The following is a 21,109-nucleotide window of genomic DNA, read 5'->3' as shown; positions in this document are numbered from 1 at the left end:
AGGAAAGTAAGAGATGCTTCAAAGATAACATCAGTCACAGTTCAAGTAAATACAAACCGGTATACAAGTAAACACAATTGAATGTGGAACCTGGGGGGAGAAAGTGCTTTCACACTTACCAGCATGAAAATCTGGATCAACCTTCAAGCCAAAGCAGCTGAGACAAGGAACTGGCACAGTTTTAAAACAGAGTTCGATCACTTTATGCAGGGATTGCTGCAAATAGAAAATCAAGTCTGTGCTACAGGTCCTTGAATTGCTGGAGCAGTGGTACAGCCAAAAAAATTTACTTGCATGACACCCATACTGTATTAAACATCTGCATTATAATTTCTTTTGGTTATCTGCCAAGAGCAAGGAAGGTTGGTGTTTTTTTGCCTATGACACATAATTTGTTTTCCAATTTTCTTATCTCCTTCCTCTGAATCCTGTGAGACTAAATCTAGAATGTCTTTCAGCATTCAACTTTATTGCCCCAAAGTTCACCCCATCAATTGGCTGCAGTAAGAGACGGGCTGCAAGTAGCGTGTGCCAGCTTGCCTACCAGAATTCAGTTCCCAGGGCTAGGGCAGCAACTGCTCTCCAGTTCCCTCAGGCTAAGCCAAATCACCTCAGCCCAAGATGAAGAAAGCAAAAAGATGAAAAAAAAACAAAAACCCAACAGAACCACACAACAAACAAACCAGTCGCTTACCTTTAACATGATACAACATTTTGGAGCTTTGAACATTTGTCACATCGTATTACCTATACTGCAAGTACTCAGAGCATTTGAAATACTCCCATTTGTTCATAGCATCTATCATTTTACCACATATAGCCTACGTCTGTAAGAGCATCATCAAACAATTCATCCTGGACTGCTTGCAAACACGCGAAGTAGATGCTCTGCAGGCCTTCTACATCAGATACTTGTGATCAAATTGCCTGTGCACACAGAAGGCTGGTATAAGCCTTCCAAACCATTAATAGCACTTAAAAAAATTTAATTCTGTAAAACAAATAACTGTAGACATGGAACATATGTTTATGTAAGTGCTTTGAAACAGCAGTTGTGTTTTTCTGGTGTTGCCAGTATTTACCTTAGGCAGGAACATTCTTCAAGCTCTGTCTGAAACAATTGGCAGCAAGCCCCATAAAACTTACTTTGAGAATTAGATTGCTAAGGTACAGTAAAATGCCCAAATCAATTTCCCAGTACTCTTCCAGCACAGAAACTAATTTGAACACTTCCTCCTTGACCAGCAGCTCTCACTGACAGTGCAAACACTTACTGTTCAGAGAAAGCCAAGAAAATTTCTTCCTCTCCACTGAAAGAGCTAGCAATAGCCTTAACCTCTTCCCTACTTCCTTTTGGAAGCTTCCCCTAATGGCCTCCAAACCCCACCTGGCCCCACCCAATTCCCCTCCCAGCCCTTTCTTTGCACTTGCCCACCATAAGGAGGGATGAGATTGATTCAGCTGTGGATGATCAACACCATCATGCTCCTTATCTGAGCCAACCACACAGGGCAGGAGGGAAGGCATTTAGCTTTTATCATCCTATTAATAATTAGGATTGGTTTTCCTGAATAAAACATGCTGCAAAATCAGTAGGTAGTGCTATTATCATTTGTTTCATCTGCAGTGACAAGGCAGTATGACCTAACTGCAGCTTTCCTGTAGTTCAGTTATTGTAGATATCACAGCTGTGATTTTTCAAGAATGGCCTTCGTGGCTTGGACATGCTGCTGACAAAGATAAGACGTGAATTATGAGTTCAGTATCATATCCAGCTTTAAAGATTATGTCATTTCTCTGGTTTTGTTTACTAAGATCTACGATCGCTGCTTTCAGTTGTATGTAATCACAATTCTTGCTGAAAGAGAAAGGAAATCATGGGGATGTATGCAGGAGTATTCCCTTTCATAACAGGAATGGACCAAAGATGAAACCATTCTTACATATTAAATGTAGAGGTGAATTCTTCATAAGAGCAGAATCAGTATGCTGATTGAAAGCAAAGTGAAAAGAAAAAAAAGAAGGGGAAAAAAAAGCTATATCCCTTATTTAATGTTTTTTCATGACAGTTTTCAAAAGTGTGATCTCCTTTAGCAGGGCATTACTTCTGGAATGGTTTAAAACACTTGGAGGAACTTCCAGATGTGTGAGTTACAATACAAGCTATCAAGGAAAACAATATCTAAATATACACAAAACAGAGGAGTTATCACCTATTTAATCATTTACATGTACATTATGTTTTCTCAAATATCAATCTCCGTAACATCAGAGAGTAGTTTTCCTCATAGAATAGTATTTTTAGAGGCAATCATATACCAATTAGTATTAATTAAGATCTTAAAAGATGAAGTGCCATACCGGAAGCAACTCTCTTGAGTGAGAAATGCTGTAACATCAGGTCTATGAAGCATCATTCTGCTTAATGGGTTAAGTCAGTCTAAGCACTTCAAAACCACCCTGCTACATAGGAAGCTGTCAGGATCCACTCATGTAGTCTCTTGTGTTCTGTGGATACACCCAATCTGTTTCTTTTCATACTTCCCAGTAGACTAGCAGTGTAGCCCAAAACACTGAGTTTAAACAGAGGCCAAGGATTTGTACCATATTACCCAGTAGATCTCCTGTTTCCATATGTTGCTGGTTACTTTTGGCTTCAAGATCACAAAATGTGCTCAAGCTAAGGAATCTGAGGGAAGTTCTGAGTTAGGTACTCAGGTACACATAGTGAGGGGCCCTTCAGCTCTGAATTGTTCTTTTCCGTTTCACCAGCCACATCCTGTTGGAGATCAGCATGGTCGCTGCACATTGCAGTGTGTGCTCTTTGTGCATTTCCATCAGAAAAAGAAAAAAAGAGGAACTTGGAAAATGAGAATGAAAACTCTACAGATCATAATCAATGGTAAGAATAGGGAAGGAGGTTAAGCAGGATCTTTCTTTGGGGAATGCAAGCTACCAACAGCCCTGGAGCTAACATCCAGCAAACAAAAAAGAGAGGTCAACAAATGTCAGAGCTCTGAGCCCAGCCAGCCAAACTCCTTGAAACAAGAGGCTGCAGAGCGTGCTGATGCACTCAGTGTCCTGACAGAAAGTTTAACCCTTCTCTGGATAGAGTCAGGGGAGGACATAGTATAGAAATAGTCAGTTCTCATAGATACATATATTGGAATGGTATGAGAAGACAAATCAGTTTATTTGGAGAAGAGTGAGATTATTAAGGAGGTTTGAGCAGCATGTGCAGTAAAAAAAAAGAAAAAAAAAAAGAAGTTAATTATAAAAAATTGAGGAGAAAAATAAAAAAGAAGGAAGCACAGATTCTAATGTCAAAACCATTAATTTGTTGAAAGAACATCAGGCAGCAGGTTGGACTGCACGCTGCATGGAAAGCAATGAGGAAGAGGAGAGGAAAGTATAATAACAAAAAGCAGCAGCTAATGGGATAAGTTTCTGTGGAAACAAGAGTAAGGAGCAGGAGATGCATATGTAAAAGTCTCTGTCATGTAAAGGTCTAAATGGGCATAGGAGGAGAGTGGGGGGACTCATGCATGTAAAATCTGACATCAGTACTGTCTATTGTCCAAAGTTGTTGAAACTCCATCCTAAAGAAAGCATGTTTTTACAGTGATAGTCATATATAAACCTATAATCATTTCTTCTCTTCAGACCGTGAACCCTTCAAAGAAATTCAGGATGAAGCTTTTTAAATCATGATAGAAGTAAACACACCATTAGAAGGTGACTTTTAAAACAGATGTCACTTCTGTCCCTCTTCACTTGCTAAATTCAAAACCATTGTGAAACAGAATATAAAATGCTACAGAAAAAGAGCTTTTTCCTAAAAGGTCATTACATCTTTGAAGATGTAAAGCCACTTCAGTTTTATGAAGTCCCAGTCACTCAGTAGGTTGTCAGCCATGAGAGACCTATTCTATTAACAGATATCCCTCCAGACTATACCAATACCCAAAACACTGAAAAACACTTATTTATGCTTTTATGTTTTACAGCTACCGCAGAGAAAAGCCTTCCCTGGTTTGTAGGCCTTTGCAACAAATTTCATCCATTTTTGTAAGGAGATCTCTCCTGCAGATTCTTTAATGAACCTGCAGAGCAGAGTAATGAATGCCATGTAGTCCTATTGACTGCTGAAGAAATAGTGACACATACAGTGGAGATCTAAAGAACTTAGCGACAGAGGCCTGTGTCCCTAGAGACAAATGAACAGCAGAAGAAATGCTCTGAAGCATGAAACAGGCAAAAGTACAACTACAGAAACCAGGTAAAGCCAAAGTCTGACAGAGTTTGGTTTTTGGTGTTAAAGAAGAGGTTAAACAGTCGAACAAAATCCTGCTAAATACGTGTGTTTCCTGATGTTGTGTCCAAATGTTATTTAAATTCTGTTCTTAATTAGTTTTCAAGCTGCAGTATCATGTCACCTGCACTATCAGTATCTTGTTTCTCCTTTTGTTCGAGCCAGAAGCAACCCTGCTTTTATTGAGAGGTGGCTACTCTTGGTATTTCAATACTTCACTTATATACAAATATATGCAAAGGTATAGAAGATATAGACATAGGCAGATACAGATACAAAGATACATACAGATATTGATATATATAACAGCCTTTTATGCACTTTCTTTGTGATCTGTAGTAGCCAGGACCAGGGCACTGAAGCAGGTGTCAGATCATTTACTGTAAACATAACAGAAAACTGTAGTTTGTAGTGTACTCTTTCTGAGAGGGTACAACTTAAAGTCAGGATGTACACTGCAGACAGGACGGACAGAGATAAAAAAAGGAGCCCTAGGAAACTGCATCTGGCTTTTGCCTCTTCCCTCACACTTTTCTCCCTCACCATTCCTTCCAGTCTTTTTGATTCTCCTCACTCTTAGCAGCCTCCCTTGAAAACTGCTTTTACTGCAGCATCCAGCACTCACCCCTGCTTATACATACCCTCCTCCCAGTCTTTCCTGAATAGCTGGAGCCAGCTGCTCTGTTCTATCAACCCTTTCCTTAACCTGCCAAACAAAGGAGGCAAAAATAAACATAAGTGTTGAAACCCTGTTGTCAAGCTCTTTAACTGCAATCCTTGCCTGAAGTGCAGCCTAAATCACAGTGCAGTGGTATCTTCAATCTTCAAAAGCACCCATACACCAGTGGCTCTTATCAGCACAAGTTCTAAAGGTCCTGTAGCAACCAGTAATAAATCTAAATCTTCAGATCAGCTGTAGGCATTCACTAAGCTGGCATTACAAGTTATATGCTCAGCTTCCAAGTGTTCCAGTGCCGGAGCCCCATAAATCCCGTTTGGCTGCCACAGCAGTGCAGAGTCACAGTGTGCAGGGAGTCACTGTTTCCCTTCCTATTTCCCATGCAACAGCCAGAGCAGCAAATGTGACTCTTCCCACTTCACCTTCCTTCCTGCCCTACTATGACCCTTCCCTCTGCCTCCTTCTCCCATGCCTTTGCCAGATCTGACTCATCCCTGGGTCAAAGATTTCAACTTTGTCTCCACCTCTGACAACCCGTGAGCATATTATCTCTCAGGTGTCAGTGTGTCCAGTACTTACCCCTGCAGAGACCTCTCCTACAGCATAAACCCTCTCTGGCACTAGCCTTCAAACATCCATGTGGGCCCTGTAGTATTTAGGGATGAACCCTAGTTTCTCAAGCTCCTTAGCATAAACCCAAAACTAGCACTAACAACATCCTCAGCAATACACATAGCAATCATGGCTAGTTATAAGCTGTTTGTCTCATCTTCGCCATTTCACCTCCACTCTTCTTATCCTGCAGAATCCTCTATAACCTGAAGATTATGGTTAAGCTGAAGGCTAGCAGGATCCCTCTGTCCAGCATTCTTTTCATTGCTGCATCTCTTTGCTGTGCCCCTTGCTCTGGCAAAGTAGCTCAAGAACAGAAAGCCCGGTAAAGTAGGGGAAGATCCTGGCTCACCTTACTCCTTTCTAGGCAAATAAGGCTAGTCCACTTTGTACTAAAGTCCCCAGAAGTAGATCAAATGCTGTTGGATTTGGAGATGAGAGCACTTGCCAGAGGCAGTCCCAAAACAGTTCCAGTCTTCATAGGAACCACTCTGGGGCCAGTGTCAGACCTCCTTTGCCTCTCACGAGGTAAGATACAGTGACAGCAACTATCAGGTCATACATTCTGAAAAAACACAGCCAGGTGCCCAAGCCTTGACAGATGCCATGTTGGCTAAAAGAAGCTTCAGACAACAAGGACCATCTTAAAACCCTAGGATCATTCCTGTTTACATTTCCTTGCTTACAGGATTTGCTATTGTAAGACTGCTGTTTTCCCCCTGAAAAGCCACACTTGCAGTCCTTCTTTAACTCTCCTGTCAGGATGATGTGACATCTGGTAGGACCTTACCACTTCTGGCTTCATGCTCCAACACTGGAAACTATTTTAAGAGGTGGCAGAAAGGTGTTTGAGAAGGTGAACCAATACTTATGACTGACAAGTAAGCAGTTGTGTCTTCAGAAGCCAAGGGAGGAGTATAAGCCTGAGATTTCAGAGAGGAAAATAAAGACATGAAACACTTCTTTGCCTTTTCATTATACATCCAGTTTTCTTAAATATGTTTTTTTCTTTGAATATTAAACTCTGAGATGTTCTGCATATTGCCCTCTTACCTCGCAGCTTTTATCTGAAATGTTGCAGCATTAAGTCATTTGGCTTCAAATTCTTGAACTATCTATAAACAATAGCAGAAAATTTATGATGGAGTGAGTGTAATAGAATTCTCATTAAAAATATAAAATAAAATATTCTCTTAATCCCAAAGAAAATGTTGTATGGGCTCTTACATATGATAGAATCATAGAAACATAGAATTGTTTGAGTTGGAAGGGACGTTAAGAGCTCATCCAGTTCCAACCCCCTGCCACAGGCAGGGAAACCTTCCACCAGAGCAGATTGCTCCAAGTCCCCTCCACCTTGGCCTTGAGCACTGCCAGGGATGGGGCAGCCACAGGTTCTCTGGGCACCCTGTGCCAGTGTCTTACCACCCTCATAGTGAAGAATTTTTTCTTTATATCTAAGGATATAGATATATATTTTCAGTATAAAATTGATTTAGCTGATCTTCTGCATGAACACTATGTACTTAAAATCAATCTCATTTTTTCCATTTTAAAATGTTCAGATTTTGAAGACTGATGTTCCTGCTACCTGTACATTCATGCTATTTCTAATGTAAAGGGATGCTGATGACAATGAAAAAATTGTTTTCCATGTACTGGAAAGGAGTGAAAAAGCCTGTTTCAATTATGGTTAATTGCGGTAGCTTCGCTACCTCTGTTCTCCTCCATTGAAAACGCATGCTTCATTTGAGCCTTTTATACTTCTTTGACCTCTCCTTGCTTACCTAATGTTTTATTCATCAGTAAGATACTGCAGTAAATGTGATGTCATTAGTGTTGTATTTGTCTACTTTGAAGACCATCAACCACTTTAGATTGTATTGATTCTTCCATTAACAAATCAACAGATTTACTCCTTTAAAAAAAAAAAAACAAACAAAAAAAAAAAAAGACTTTAACCCTTTGTTACTACTTAGAGCATGGAGCTTCTTCAAGGGAGAAATTTTAATACCAAGAAGTTTTAGGTCCTAAAATTTCTTAACAGGGTGAAAGCACTTCTGCAGATGGTGTAGTCTGATTAGTATCTCCCTGCCTCTCCTCCCTTTACTTATTGTTAGATGCTCAGTGTCTCACGTGTTTGATGTGGTAAATTGATGAGATATATCTTGAAATTCCCAACTTTTTTGTAATATACATCTGCTCCAGAGAACTGGCAAGCCTAAAAAGTTCAGCTGCAGATGTGTCAGCCTGAACCTAAGAAGTACATAGTGGAGGCAGTGACTCACTGGTTCACAATGGAGTAGCTTTCTACAGTCAATGTTTTCCTGTGGGAGAAAAAAACTGTGAGGCTGGGGGCTTCTTTTTTAAGCTTATGTGCAGACTTCCATTCTATGTTAGCATCTAGTTTTGTAGAAAATTAAGTAAAAAGAAAGTAGTGGTTTTCACAGTGGGGAAAATCTTCAGAAAAGACATTTAATAAATTCATTGGTCTTCCATCCAGTTTACCTTGGAATTTGCCAAGATGGGCTCAGGTGTGCACAGATACCCCCACCTACTCTAAGAAGGATAAAAGATAATTTCTCTAGGGAGACTGATCTCACAAGTGTATGGGCGCACCTTTATTTAAGCTCGGGGAGACTGGAAGAGGTGCAAGTGACCATCCTTAACATTAAAAAGTTACCTGGTTTCTGATCCATAGTGAAAGCAGTGGAAAATTTAAAATCTTTCCACAGAGGATGGTCAGCAGGCAGTGCAGCTATCTTGGCTGTCACAAGTGAGGTGGCCAGCAGCAACTGCAGCAAATGAGAAATAATGAAGTTTTTACTCATAGCAAGAGGCTTGCCATCAGCAATTTTGCAACCTCTAGTTAGAAGTTGGGGGGATGAATGTTTTTGTCTAAGAATAAATAATAGCATCAATGGTCTGTGACTTACACTGTAGTGTAGTAATTACCATGCTGGACCAGATTTATACCTCATCTTTAATCAAAAACATGCATAACACTAAGCTGACCACCCTGGGCTGGAGAAGGATAAGCAAGAGGAGAGCTTTTTACATATTTGGCTCTAGAGACTGAACACTAGAGCTCTAACACTTTATTTTTTAAACTAAACAACACTGTGAAGCTATGTACTTTTAATGGGTAGAAAGATGTGGTTTAGTACACAATTATGTGAAAGACTTTGGAAAGCTTTTTTCTTGAATATATTTTAATTCAGGCAAAATCCAGACATCTTTAACTAAATATGTAGTCTCTCCATTTGATACATTTTCTATCCCCGATGTAAAAGAAGGCTGGCTGTTTCCCACTTCACTATCTTTCATGGAGAAATACAATTACTTTTTTGCAGCTTTCAGGTACAAAGGAAAAATGACAAATGCACAGTATTTTCAAAATTCTCTGATTTCAATAGCAATAAAAATTAATTTCTTCATAAAATAAGTCCTACTTTTTTCCTTATTTAGCCACAGATTCTCTACAATGTTCTCAAACACATCAACAAGAAAACGCCCTTTGTGCAGAAAATTAAAAAGTTACTTATCACTGCACATAAAAACATGCATGAGATGGAAACTCAGCCAGACTGCTGGCTCATTTTTCTAAACTGATGCAGTTCTTGGGTATAACTTCAGATTGGAGTCCTGAAATGAAATGTAATTTAGCAGAATGGAGAGCAGTTCTTCAGCTGCCTATCAGCATTAAGTAAATCTGTTTCATAAGGTAGCTCTGAAACTGGCATCCTTTGGGGCTGTATCTATCAGGGCCCAATTTTGAAAATATTGGGAAGCTGAGATTCTTAGATTGCCCGAATCATATCTTACCTTCGTCCTTTTTACAATGGCACTTGCCCTTACAAACATCCATGATTAAGGGAGTGGAGCATCTCCCTTATGAGGAAAGACTGAGGGAGCTGGGTCTCTATAGTTTGGAGAAGAGGAGATTGAGGGGTGACCTTATTAGTGTATATAAATATATAAAGGGGGAGTGTCACGAGGATAGAGCCAGGCTCTTCTCAGTGGCAAACAATGAAAGGACAAGGGGTAATGGGTACAAATTGGAGCACAAGAGGTTCCACTTAAACCTGAGAAGAAACTTCTTCTCAGTGAGGGTGACGGAACACTGGAACAGGCTGCCCAGGGAGGTTGTGGAATCTCCTTCTTTGGAGACATTCAAGACCCGCCTGGACACGTTCCTGTGTAACCTTATCTAGGTGTTCCTGCTCCGGCAGGGAGATTGGACTAGATGATCTTTTGAGGTCCCTTCCAATCTCTAACATACTGTGATACTGTGATACTGTGATTTTCTGTTAAGCATTATGAATAGCAGAGGTGATTCTTTCTGGTACATTCTTGCAACTCTGAGGAAGCTGGTAAGAAATTGCTTTGGCTGAGGCAGAGCTGTTGCTCTGGCGCATCCTGCTCCCATAATACTCTCATACTCCTCCCTGTCAACAGCTTTTCACACTTGCTCCAATGCCCACCCAGCATTGCTGAAAAGCAGATCAAACAATGGAAAGAGCAATTCAAAGCAGTGAAAGATAATGTCCCAAGATTATGTATCCTAGGTTTACAGGCTGTTTATTTGCCTGCTCCAAAAGAAAAATATAATCAGTACCATTAGTGCACACGAGGTGTACCCATCGCTGTTTCTATGTCCTGTCAAGAATTTTCCCCCAGGAAGTATTTGGACAGCAGCACCTGCATTGGTAAGAAAGGAGTTAAATAATCTGAGCAGGATTCTGTAAACTGCCATGTGTCTAGTATGCCAAACTCTGATAGTAAAGATGAACCAACAGAAAAATTGTCTATCTCCCAGTCAGTTGCAAAGACACTGATAAAGTTTACAGCAAGGTTTCCTTTTTCTGATAACTTTGTCTATGTTAAGACCTGCATCATCAATAGCTTAATTGAAACAGAGTCACTCTTTCAGGAAAGTTTCAGCTATATGATCATCTTGGTAGAAGAATATTATATTAGACTAAAATGCCACCTGCTTTAAAGCTATACCATTTCGATATGTAAAATATTGCTCTGTGAGAGGCAACATACTTAGTCTACCTGTTTATACGAGCCAAGAAATGGCATATAAATTTTAAAATCCTAGGCCCTGTCCTCTGTTAATCCCTGCTTTTCCTCACTAGAAATGCCCTGAGTGATTAAATGACAAAAAATAAGTCATTTTATAACACAGCTTCCACAGGAAATACTGGTGTACATTCTAAGTTCAGATGATCAAGAACCAGCATGTTACGTCAACAAGTCTATTTAATATAACTGAAGCTGTTATTTCCCTTTAATTCTGAGAAAACTGAGGGATTCAATTCTTTCCTTAACAAAACGACAGATAGTTTTCCAAATGACTCCGAAAAAAGTGTTTTCATCCCCCAAAATGAAAGCCCAAAATCTGGAATGGGAGGGACAAGCAAAGGTGTGGAACTTTGATTACAACTTTGTTAATAGATAGGTGAGACAAGGAAGTAGTTACACTGCGTATTTCCTTATCTTTATCAATTAAAAAAACTCATTCTTTCTACTTGAAAATTAAGTTCAAGCTCTTTTTCAGTCTTAATTAAGAAATTGTCCTTTTCAGTTTCCTGATCTGTCGAGGTTTGACAGGCAAGTCCTGAAAAGTTTTACGAAACTCTGTGGTTTTCATTAAATGTCTGAAGATAATTAAATTCCCTCTGGCTGTTTTTAAACTGCTGAGTCACCCGTTGCAAGCCCTGAAGATAGTAGGCTTTGAAAGTAAAGAATATTTCTAAAAGCAGATAATAGGGTGTTTTCATGTTAACTTCTCTCCCCTTCTTATACAATTTACTGAGGAACATTCCATACATGGAAGTGCGAAGCAATTCTGACTTGCTTATTGTGTCTTATCTCCGTAGACTAAAAATGTAGGGCTAGTAACACATCTTTCCAAGTAGTTCATGGCTTCACATGGGAGTTTTTAGGTTCTTCATGATACAACAATTATCTTCATGACAGGAAGTTCTCTTAGTCATGGTTAATCAATGCCTGGGACCTTAAATTCTTATAAGCATGTATCTATTACTTTGATCTCTGTTTGATGGTTTGTCCTGAAGCACAATAGGGTGAGGTAATTTTGTTACATTGCCACTTCGGTTATGTAATTCTTTAAGTTTATTAGTCAAATTGCTACCCATTGCTGACATTTAGTAACAGTAATGTTTGCAGATGGTTAGGGTTTGCATACATTACCATTACTATTTTCACATTCAGGGGAATAGCAATCTGGCTATTCTTTAGAAGTGATTCCTTTATGCAACTGCTCCATCCCTTGTGCTTTTTTGAAACAATTAACTTTGTGTAGAAACAGATCTTTAAGACCAATGGCCAATAAAGGAAACAGTCTTTCAGCAGAAAACTCAGTCTTTCATCATGTTCAATGAAAAGCAATTTTCCCTTGCCATAAGATGAAGACAGATGTGGAAGCCAGGCTAACTTCCTGAAGCAGCAGAGGTAGACACAAATCATCCACACAGGCTGAATCAAGACAGGTAGGGCAATCTCATCTTTCTGCTTCTCTTGCCCATCACTCCTTTAAATCCTCATCTGCAATTAGTGTTCTAATCCTCTTCATACAAGCTATCAGAGGATTGCAACTTCATATGGAAAAAAACAGGGGAAGAAAAATTCAGAACAAAAATCCTTCTTCCTTACAAAAACATTCAATATAGAAAAGAAGGAAAAATGAAAAATAAAAAGCAGACAGACTGCACAGAAAGGTTTGTTTAGAGCTGCATAACTTCAGAAAAACAACCGGGCTTTCAATTTATTGCTGTTCCTTTGTGGGCTTGAGATCTTGTTTGAGGGTTCAATTTATGCCTGCAAAATTAATTTCATACTGAAGTAGTCATATTTGTGAGTAGATACTATCCTCTTTAGGTAATAAAATAAATCATTAATAAGATTTTCTTCTACAATCAAACAGTAGCTTAAAAATTGTCAAATATTGCTCACGAAGACAATCCTACATTTTTAACCCTTCACTTGCTGTTCATTTTCATCTTTGTTGCTGCCTTCTTGTCCATTCAATGGCAAAGGTTTCTTTTTATTTCATGGCAATGAAAATTTGAAAGGAATTTTTTATTTATACAGAGATTATATTACATAATGCTGCATCCTCAGCTTCAAGCTCAGGAATATTTATTGTACTCAGATAAATTAGCTTTTTTATTATTATTATGCCTCTACAGAATATACATATTTTGAACATATTTCTTTTCTTTCATTTGTGGCAGGGAGATTCTTTTGACATTTGAGCATAGGCTCTTCCTTTCTATTTTATGCATCTGCCCTCTGGTTATTGTCAACCCCTGCAGTCAGAGTAACAAATTCGTCTTTATTGCACTGTCAGTGTGCTGTCATTATTGTGGACTTTTTCTTCTCCTGGAAAGCTGTTTTGTAAGTTGGTTTTGAAAAGCTATACTACATATGTGTTTGGGATTTATAGGATTTTACTGATCCATTGTTTTCTGGCATATCCAATGCAGCCCTTGTAAATTTGAAATAAAAAAGAGAATTTTCATCCAAATACAGACATCAAGCCATTCTGGGAAGTATTATCTACTTTTAACACTTATCCCCCAGGAAACGCAAACTGAGCTCAAGATCGCAAATAGACTTCTGTTTGCCTTTGCAGTAAGACCATCATTTTCTTTATACCACCTCCAGCTCCTGCTGGCTTTTAAGAAGACAGATTTGTGTGTGATTCTGAACCTAGGTCTTCTGCACAATAGCAAATGGTCCTGCTAGTTCAGATTTTAAAACAGACAATTCATGTAAAGCTGTTTTTTTCCCATAATTATCTTAGCACAAGATACCATTTAAAGAGTCTTATTTAGGATCCTCTACGCAGTAAGGTCACTTTTGTCATGGAGTTGTTTCATATGTTATTTTTAATCACAAAAACATTTGCCTTTGTATTCCACACATTTCACAAGAATTTGTTTTTCACAAGACCAAAGCACTCACAATATCAATGTCTTTGCTACAAAAGGAGAGCTGGAATTCATAGTTCTGGTTTTTGGTTACTGGCAGACTTCAACATGATACAGTAAATATTCAGACAGCAAGAGAACTCTGAGGCTTGAAGAGTGATGGAAGGAATAAATGTGCTTCAGAGATAGAGGCAGGTCCACAATTAATTCTGCTGGACTGATTTCCAAAAGATAGTTGCTGGCATGCATAAATTGAGATTATTGGGATTTTGAGCAGATGTGCAATGATTTTATATTGGGTAAAAAGAAGTTTGTTTATGCTTAGAAATATTAAGTCCCCATAAGTACTGGACAGCCCTGTTCCATCTGTTAAAAGCTTGGCTTCTGTTTATTAAACAAAACAGTGAGTTCATAGGATTTCAAGCAATTGCCTGATTTTTCCCTTTAGCTGGGGATGTTCTGCTGTAACAAAAGTTACCCTGGTTGTAAATCACTCAGCAATGGTTCCAGAAGTCCTTATATCTTCAGTTCTGTAATTTCTTCCTCTCTGATCTGTTTCTAGGAATCCCTATTCTAAAACCAGTCTCAGTTACTGATTGAACATTACCAAATTTTTTCAGATATTCTTAGAAAGCTAAAAGAAAGTGTAATTCCATATGAACTTCACCTGCTGGCTATGAAGGATCCTCCTTGGAGACGTCTGTTCAGTTTCTGCACTGAACCTCTAGATCCAGGGTACTTTCAATTCAATTAAAACAGCTACATACATAGTGCTATATCATCAACAAGGGCCCCACATCCATCCTCCCTTTCCATCCAGACAAGATCTTCAGAAGAGCTCATAAGGCAGCTCGCGAATCTGCCTGCACAGGAATGCCTGACACCACTACCAAGCTGAATAACAAGTTGCAAATAGTTATCCCAGTACCCAGGTGGCCTACAGATCCCCTTCAGAAGACATTCGCTCCCCATCCAGACAAGAATGAAGTCAATGGATGGTGTGCCAACAGTGAAATTCTTGCCTCTATACGCGCACGCATTTCAGAAATATTCCTTTTTGCATTAAAAGACCAGGGGAGATAAAGGGAACATAATTAGGAAGGCTCTGAGTGTAAAAAGCAGGTGCCCACAAACACGGTTGAGAGGAGGATGAAAATGTGAAGAAGCAAAAGCTGGAAGGAAAGGAGGATAGGAAAAGGATAGACTGTAGGAGGAAGGCATGTATGAGAACGACCTCAAGCCAAAAACAATCTGTAAGGTCTGTAGGTGGTACCTAGACATTCTGATACCTACAATTTCTTACCTTAGAATGAAACATAACATAGGAGATCTCAAACAGGAACTAAAACCAGTTTCCCATCCCTCCACCCCTTAAGATGGAAATCCTTCTGAATATTTTAAGATCACCCTAAAACTATTCTGGCGCTCATGCACTCTTGCATTCTCACGCAGAACAGTTTTGCCACATGTGGAGGATATGTTGAGAGAAGAGAGTGGACACAATAACTTCCAAGCAAACCCAGACAAGAGGGCTGCTCTGCCTCTGCCTTCATAATTTGTTGGATGATACAGAAGAGATACAGCTGAGTACATCATTACTCACATCTTGAGTACTGCATATTCCTGTAGTAGATCATGCTGGCCATTCTACCTTCTGTCCTTCCTGGCCTTGCCTAGAGATAGAGAAATCTGCACTGCAAAGGAGGGCGGGGAAAAAGAGAGCACAGGCAGTCATTTTACTTGTTAAACTCTGTAATTACTGCCAATAAGTTCCATTTTTAAGATTAATGCTCTGTACTGAGCAGGAGACTAATTTTTGAAAAATGCAAGTCTTATAATCTAGCAGTGGCAGAGGTACAAAAGCACCTGAGAGCTTCTGCTTTTCCATGGTTTTTCAACATGTGCATGACTGATGTTACAACTCGTGATTTGCTGGGTGCCTCCCTGGCAGGGAGGCTATTGCCCTTCCTTTAGCAGTAATGAAACATGGACTTTCTCCCAAAGTTGCACTGACAGCCTCAAGAAACCACATCACTGACTACCCTAGCCTAGGCTGTAGTGTCCAGTAGATGGTACAAACAGTAAGTCTGTAACGACTCTCAAAACCTGCCCCAGGGTACTTTGAGCTGTAAGAACACATTTGGTACCAGATCACAGTCAAATGTTAGTAGAATTATATTCTAGAATAATTACCATGTTATTCAATAATGTGTGCAGAAATATTAGGTTTCATCTTTTTTACCTTATTTAGTCACTTGGTCCTCTTGTTGTTAACCCTTCTTACTGACTGCTCTTCCCCTTTGAAACAAGTACTGCTTTTGATATCTGATTTTCTACGTTTTAAGCACATTAGCCACTTGAATATTTTATACTTAAAATTAAATAAGCCTATTCTTGATAGAATGTTGTGTTTCTGCTTGTTACAGGCCACTCTTTTGCAGTGTATATCTTCTTTAGACAGTTGCTTACCGAGATTGCTAACTGACCTTAATATTTTGATAACACAAGAAGCAATGCCTTGCAGTTCAAACAGCACATACTCTGGCATATTTATGTTCTTGGCTTAATAATAGGAGGCCTAATACTGCAAAATGCCAAGTACCCTGGGCTCCCACTGCAGTCAATGGAAATTAACTATTAGTACTTCAGAGTTGTACCCAAGTGCTAAAAGCATATGATAAATTAAAACTACTGGCTTCACTAAACAGCAAAGGCTTCCTCCTCCGTTTCCTTTTACTGACCATCTATCTTCAGGAAAGGCCAGGTCAGTTTTTCCAATTTCTTGAGTTACTCAAGTAGAGCCAATTTCAAATTGTCAAATCTGGCAAGTTTTTTGCTGGTCGTTAGCCTGTTCCAGTGCATTTCAGACATTGCCAGATGTTGTTTTACACAAACTCTGTGGGGTTTTCCTGACATTGGCCTAAAAGCTTTTAAAGAATCCTTCCCAGTAAGCTGAAGAGATCCTGCAAATTACATTTTAGGCCTTCTGAAAATTTTTTCCTTCCCCTGAAGCAAAGACCTTTCATTGTCACTTACAGAGTCTACATTGATGTTTTTTCACTTCCTCTCAGGTTTTTGTCAGTATCCAGCACTGCTAAGGGATATTTAATCCCTACTTCCAGTCCAGTCCTTACACTTCCTGGCACAGAGGCAGCTTTTCCAAGACTATTCGAAACACAGGAGATGGTGAGTTGCTTCCTACCCTCATATACAAAAATCCTACACTTGCGCTTGTAAGGGATGATAAAATTCATTTAGTTGGGTCTTTCATACGTGTTCTGCAAGGCATGTGGAATGGAGAGTTTTGCTGAGCTCCACAAGATTGACCTTTCCTTAAAGTAGTGCAAGAGGAGAGAAAAAGCTAAAGTAACAGAGCAAGCAAACATAGCCAGTTGAAGATTGACCTACAACATTACTGGAGGCTGAACAGAGCAATCTGCACACAGTGCAATGGGAGGCTACAGACCAGCCAGGCAAAAGATGTCAAAGAGGACAATCAGCTTCAGAAAATGAGGGCAGTGGCCAATGGAGGGATGACTGAATAAATGCAGAATATCTAGCACAGTCTGAGAAGTTCAGGTGCTGCAGGAGAAGCTTAGTCTGCAGTCCTAGATCTGACTGACCTTCTGCATGGCCCTGGACATTTAAATACTCAACATCTACTTCAACTAAGGGGAAAAAAAAACAATGGTGGCAATATAATGCTTCATTTCACAGATATATTTTAAAGACTTAACCTTTGTAAGACATTTTAAAGATGAAAAGCACAGCAGCACTCATTACTTTGCTTAACCAAATTTCTCAGTGCCAAGCTGAACCTAAAATCTTTTGATGTTAGCTCATCACAGAGATATTTTGTGAGAAGATTTTTCTCGCTTTTGTGCTGGCCTGTGGCCATCTCATGCCACTGCATGCTTGGTTTTATTTCTGTTTTTGCTGTGTGCAGTTTTTCAAAGTGACTTTTCCTATAGGACATAACTGTACTTTTAACAACAACAAAGATGAAATCCCCAAAACCTTGTTTCCCATAGCAATCCATATACAACAGCTTATTGATAACATTTCATAAAGTACTTACAACTGGTTTGAATACAAAAACATTAAAAAACATCCTGCAGCAGTATCATATCAAGAGATAAAATCAACATTTAATATCAAGATACCTGGATAATAAAGTAATAAGAAACAAAATCTTCAGCAGTCAATTGCCCGAGCAAGCTCACATGAAGTATGATTGCTCGTAAGTGGACCTGAAAATTGCACATGCTGAGAGAGACTAGAGCAATGTGCCACCATTTGACATTCAAAGACATTCTTCCTGGGGTATTTAACCTCATTATTTTTTTGCAAGAAGAAGAAACAGACCCTCATGGCTGATGTTTTCATGTGTTCAGCAGTCCTTACTCTACCTATACCTACACAAGTTCAGAGACCTACCAACCCAGGATCATATCTGCACTCTCAGTGACTGAAAGATTTGGCAAGGTGTGCTTTAAAAGTCTCTCTCACAGTGAGAGGCAAAGAAAAGGTTACTCTGATTGTAATAACAGAACAATTAAAAAGTGTCACTGCGTAACTGTAAAACTGACCAAAATAAAGTCATCTAATTGATTCATGGCAGCCTTAATGAAACGTACAGATTTTAGTGAAAAATAAGTCAGAATACAGACCAGTTTCATTCAGCCTTTAAAAGCCTTTTCTGCTGCCATGAGAAATGCATACAGAAAGACAAAATTCCCAAACGTGTACAGTTTTATACTCCTAAGTTGGATTTTACCTTGGCCAGGAATTCCTCCAACGTCCATGTTAGAGGATGAATGAACGAGGTACTGGAGGTAGCAGTTCAGTGGGAGCTCTTCTGATCTATGACCTCAGCCCATTGCTGCTTAATTCAGCTTCTAAAAGGGGGACTAAAGATTTCATTGTAAATCAGGAGAAATTCATTGCATATCTGTAACAAGACTCACATAGCAAGGCAGAAGAACTGTCAAGTCTTCAGGAAAACAGCAGGGTAGATGATAGTCTTTGTCTCCATCAGAGTTTCAGCCTGAAAGTTGCAAGCTAGACCACATGAAACAAGTGCTCTAGTCCATACCGGGTTCAGCTATGAAAATTAGCAGCATCTGTATCAGCTGCAGGTAGGGAGTTAATGCCTCTCAGCATGGCTGTGCCTGTAATATAGAAAAAGGGAAGTTTTATGCTGTATCTGGGAAGTTCAGCAGAGTCAGGTGTGGAGAAAGCTTGTCTTTCCTTTTCTCTTGTCATTTTTAAAACCTACATTCTTTCTTACTATTTGCTGTTTTGTATCTAGTACAAGAAAAATTTTGGCTATTCATAGTTCTACTGTAATACCTGTGGTGACATTATAGAGGGAAATTGCCTGGTAGGAGAAAATGAAAAGGAAGTATAATCAGGGCTTTTTTTTTCCTCCTTTTTTTCTTGGATGGAAATGGGTTTGCTGGCTGTATGCTGGTTTCTAAAAGATAATGACAGACTGGCAGCTTAAAGAAAACAGTTCTTGACAGCACACCAAACATTTTGTAATAGTTTGTGTCATATAAAGCACTTTCATGCCATCTGTGCTCCAGCAGCAAAGGGTTGCTCTGTCCCAGGCAGAACCTTTTGTCTCTGCATAGGCAAAGGAGTCAATGGAGCCAAGTATCAGATTTATAAACTTGGTCTCATGCTGGGTGTGTGTAGTGTCAGCTTCTCCTGTAAAACCTCTCTGTATTCCCGACTTCCTACAGTCTGTTAAGAGCTGCAGCACAGCTCAGCAGAAAGCCAAGGGTGCAGAGAATTATGAGTTCTGCTGCTATGTTAGTGCCACTTTTCGTTTAATACTGCCTTGACTTGCTGAAGAAAAGAAATAACAAAGCAAAAGAGGAAAAGCAAATGCAACTGAAAGGCAAGCATGTGTCTCAGCGCTTGGTATGTGAGTCCCTTCTATTCTGGAGAAGGCAGGAAATTTTAATGAGGAAAACAGCACTTTTTCAAGTATTTATTAAAAAAAATAAATAAAGGCTTTATAAAGACAGCTTACTCCTAAGATAAGTGCATACACTATAAGCAACTTAAATAAAGACCAGGAGGGAAATTAGAAAGCAGAGTACCTTGATTATATTAAATTGCCTTCTTCAAGCAGTAGTGTTTGTCATTATTAAATAATTGTATGTTTCTTAGTATTAGAAGAAGGGAAATCATTAATACTAACACTTACATAAGTAAAATAAAGGATTATTCCTTATAGCACTATCAGGCATGGTATTTGTGGCACTAAAATCCCATATGCGTATGGCAATGGAAAAGTAAGTCAGTTGGCACAATTTTCTTTGATTTGAAAGAATTTAAAAAAGAAAACCTCTGAAAAGAGAGAAGAGCCCCTCCCTTGCAGTAAGCCCTAAATGCAGCCTCTGCTTTCAGTATTGTCGACTTTGAGGCTCAATACTTTCCTCATTATCATCACTGTTTCATGGATTTTCTAACTTTAATGAATTTCTGTGCTCAGGCACAGAGCTATTTTCTTGGCTATCTTGCTTCACTATTCTGATAGAAGCAGTCTTTTAATTTAAAACATTATTATTAAAAGTAATGCTTGAAAGACTTATCTGAAAGATATATTGTTTTAGCAATAGTTGCAAATCAAAATGCAACTGTCTAGATACTCAATTATATATTTTAATGGAAGACTTTGAGTAAAGCTTAGGCAGGAAAGAAAAAAGTACTTACCAGGATTTATCATTTAAATTACCAGCATATTTTAGACTATTCACATATTTCTTATACCTCAGTAAGGTTGAGACTGAAGCTAGTTCAGTGGACAGCACTTAGCTTGTGAAGTCTCTGCCCTTGGAGTACGTTGGCTCATCAGTATTCTAAAAGGGCAAGGTATTCTTGCATCTTTTCTCCAATGCATTAAACGCTACAGCATCTTTCAACATCTGGTAGTCTTATATTACGCCACTTACTCTTTTGTAAGCCACATAAATATTTACCATGCTTTTGTCTTTGACTGTACTCCAAACTTTTCTTTTGTGATCTTACAGGGTACTACTCAAATACTGCTTAGGCTAAGGGTTGTTTATCAGAATTCACAGTACATAATGCCTTCACTGGGACACACATTAGACACTAAGCTGCCCAAATTATATTTGGTTTTACTTTTAGTTTTGGATCTTGTAGGGATTTTTTCTGCACTCAATACAGTGCAGCTGACTGTAGGTTACTGAAAATCCTGAAGTTTATGCAATAGTGGTTAAAGCATCCTGCAGGCTCATGCTGACCAACAAGCTTACATGTTACAAGTTCACCTGTACATCAGCTGAGAATGTGCCATGGAGTTTAACCCCTCCAGTGCTCCATGTAGCTCAACCCTCAGCTCTGCAGAGTTGATGTATTCTGCACTGCTCAATCTCCTGGCAGCCACCTTAATCCAGAGACCTTTGTAATGTGGCAGAGGTGGCAGTGATCCCTGTAAGGCTGAGATCTGGGATAATGCATAAAATCAGAAAAGCATCTGGGCTCACAGAACCTTGTAAGCTACAC

The 21,109-nt window shown here is 39.2% G+C and overlaps 1 protein-coding gene across 1 annotated transcript in view; it reads left to right on the top strand.

Annotated features, from left to right (window-relative positions):
• The window catches only part of HTR1F (5-hydroxytryptamine receptor 1F), a 111,168-nt gene that overhangs the window by 31,081 nt on the left and 58,978 nt on the right, over positions 1 to 21,109 (top strand). Inside the window, exon 2 of the mRNA XM_061344417.1 lies at positions 16,639 to 16,753. The gene's annotated coding sequence lies outside the window, so the exon portion shown is untranslated. The remainder of the gene's footprint in view (positions 1 to 16,638; positions 16,754 to 21,109) is intronic.

The sequence above is a fragment of the Neopsephotus bourkii genome, unplaced genomic scaffold (genome assembly GCF_033783945.1).
Source record: "Neopsephotus bourkii isolate Nb327-2 ecotype Australia unplaced genomic scaffold, CSIRO-AGI_Nbou_v1 NB_214, whole genome shotgun sequence".
In the NCBI taxonomy this organism is placed as follows: Eukaryota; Metazoa; Chordata; class Aves; order Psittaciformes; family Psittacidae; genus Neopsephotus; species Neopsephotus bourkii.
Note: the sequence above shows the minus strand (reverse complement) of the source record. Positions and strands in the feature narration are given on the sequence as shown.